Genomic DNA, 3269 nt, shown 5'->3' on the forward strand with positions numbered 1-3269 from the left:
TCCTGAAAAATTAAAAGATTCTGGTAGTTTTACTATACCTTGTCCAATTAGAGAAAAGTTTTACGGAAAAGCCTTATGTGATTTAGGAGCGAGTATCAATCTTATGCCTTTATCAATTTTTAAATGTTTAGATTTGGGAGAAATTTTCCCTACTACTGTAACTCTTCAATTAGCTAATCAATCAATGACTTATCCAAAATGAGTTATAGAAGATGTGCTAGTAAAAGTGGATAAATTTATTTTCCTTATAGACTTTATAGTATTGGATATGGAGAAAGATAAAGAGATTCTTATTATGTTAGGGAGACCATTTCTTGCAACAGGGAGAGCTATAATAGATGTGCAAAAAGTAAAATTAATGATGAGAGTTAATGATCAAGAAGTGAAATTTAATATAGCAAAAGCTATGAAATATCCTGCAATAGAAAATGATAATGAATGTTTCAGGATGGAAGTAGCTGATTATCTAAGTAATGAGCAGTTTAAGAAAGAATTCAAAGATAAATTAAAGTAAGGAGAAATTTTTTATACTGAAAATGAAGTAAAAGAAGAAGATTTAGATTATAGTCAGGGCAAATTTGAAGCATTAGACTTGCTGGAAAATGATAGTAAAAATATTATTCCTTTAAGTATTAAACCATCTGAACTTGAATTGAAGATATTACCTGCCCATTTAAAATATATATTTTTAGGAGAGTCATCTACATTTCCTGTTATTATATCTTCTGAGTTAACTGAAATTCAGGAACAAAAGTTGATAGAGATGTTGACAAAGTATAAAAAGGCTTTTGGATGGACTTTAGCAGATATTAAAGAAACTAGTCCTTCATTTTGTATGCACATAATTTTATTAGATGAACAGTATGAACTTAAAGCGGATCCTCAGAGAATCCTCAGAGAAGATTAAACAGAGAAGATTAAACCCAATAATGAAAGAAGTTGTTAAAAAAGAGATTTTAAAGTGGTTAAATGTTGAAATTATATATCCTAATGCAAATAGTGCTTGGGTAAGCCCAATTCACTATGTTCTAAGGAAAAGATGAGTGACTGTTGAAGAAAATGAAAAAAATGAATTAATACCAATAAGACAAGTAACTGGTTGGCAAATTTGTATTGACTATAGAAAACTAAATATGGTCACCAGAAAAGATCACCTTCCTTTGCCCTTTCTAGATCAAATGTTGGATAGATTGGCTGGGAACAAATACTATTGCTTTTTTGGATATATCAGATATCACCAAATTTCAATTGCTCCAGAGGATCAAGAGAAAACAATGTTTACAAGCTCATATGGAACATTTGCTTTTCGTAGAATGCCTTTTGGACTATGCAATGCACCTGCAACATTTCAAATATGCATGATGTCAATTTTTAGCAATTTTATAGAGCATGGAATGGAATTATTTATTGATGATTTTCTGTATTTGGGACTTTGTTTGAGTTATGCCTTAATAATTTAGAAAAAGTTTTGGAGATATGTTAAAAAATCAACCTAGTCTTAAATTGGGAAAAATGTCAATTTATGGTTGCAAGAGGTATTGTTCTTGGGCATAAAATTTCTGAAAAATGTATGGAAGTAGATTCTGCAAAAATCCAAGTTATAGAAAAATTACCACCTCCTAATAATGTTAAAGGGGTGAGAAGTTTTCTAGGACATGCTAGTTTTTACAGGCGCTATATAAGAAAATTTTCAAAAATAACTAAACTCCTATGCCAACTTTTAGAAAAAGATATGAAATTTGATTTTAATGAGGAACGCATAATAGCATTTGAATCATTAAAGAAAAAATTAATCACGACATCTATAATAGTACCACCTGACTGGGAGAAACCATTTGAAATAATGTGTGATACTAGTGATTATGCTTGTATTAGGACAAAGGCAAAAGGCACGACAAAGTTTTTAAAAGTATATATTATGCTAGTAAAACTCTAAATAATGGCTCAAATTAATTATACAACAACTGAAAGAGAGTTATTAGTTATTTTTTATGCCTTTGATAAATTTAGATCTTATTTAACTGGAACAAAATATATAGTGCATACAGATCATTCTGCTATTAAATACTTGATGCAAAGGAAGGATGCTAAACCAAGATTAATTAGATGGATACTTCTATTGCAAGAGTTTGATTTTACCATGGTAGATAGAAAGGGAAATGATAATCAAATAGCTGATCATTTATCTAGAATAGAATTAGAAATATTAACTAACTTTGCAAATGAAATTTTAGAAAATTTCGCTAATGAACATTTATATAGTATTGATGAATTGGATGTACCATGGTATACTGATATAGTAAACTATATTGTAAGTGACATTCTATCACCTGATATCAAGAATCGACAAATGAAGAAATTTATCGATGATTCGAAAGACTATTTTTGAGATGACTCATATTTATATAAATAATGTAAAGATTTAATTATTAGAAGATGTGTGCCTTATGAAGAAACTCAATAGATAATTGAAAGATGCCATGATTCTGAATTTGGAGGACATTTTAGAATAAATAGATATGCATATAAAATTTTGCAAGCTGGATTTTATTGGCCTACTATTTTTAGAGATGTTAATGAATATATTAAAACATGCGATGGATTTTAACGAGTAGGAATTATTTCCAGAAAAGACCAAAATGCCTCTAAATCACACATTAGAAATTAAAATTTTTGATGTGTGGGGATTAGACTTCATGGGACCATTTATGCCTTCATTTGGAAATTTATATATATTACTTATTGTTGATTATATTTATAAGTGGATTGAAGCTATTGTTGTGCCTAGATGTGACGCTTGGAGTGTTTCTAAATTTTTAATTAAAAAGATTTTTACAAGATATGGAATGCCAAGAGCATTCATTACATAGGAATAAGAGAATCGAAAAATTAATCAAGAAATATGATATAATGCATAGACTCTCTACTGCTTATCATCCTCAAACTAATCCTCTAGCAGAAATATTAAATCATGAAATTAAACATATTTTAGAAAAAGCTATAAATCCTTATAAATTGGATTGGTCTGTTAGACTAGATATCGCATTATGGGCATACAAAATTGCTTACAAAACTCTTATAGGAATGTCCCCATATGGATTGATTTTTTGGAAAAAGATGTCATTTACCAGTAGAATTGGAACATAAAGCATTTTGAGCTATTAAAGAATTTAATTTTAATTTAAAGGATGCTGATGAGAAAAGGTTTTTGCAACTCAATGAACTTGAGGAGATTATAAATGAAGCATATGATAATGCAAAAATCTATA

The sequence above is a fragment of the Phalaenopsis equestris genome, unplaced genomic scaffold (genome assembly GCF_001263595.1).
Source record: "Phalaenopsis equestris unplaced genomic scaffold, ASM126359v1 Scaffold001174, whole genome shotgun sequence".
Taxonomy (NCBI): Eukaryota; Viridiplantae; Streptophyta; class Magnoliopsida; order Asparagales; family Orchidaceae; genus Phalaenopsis; species Phalaenopsis equestris.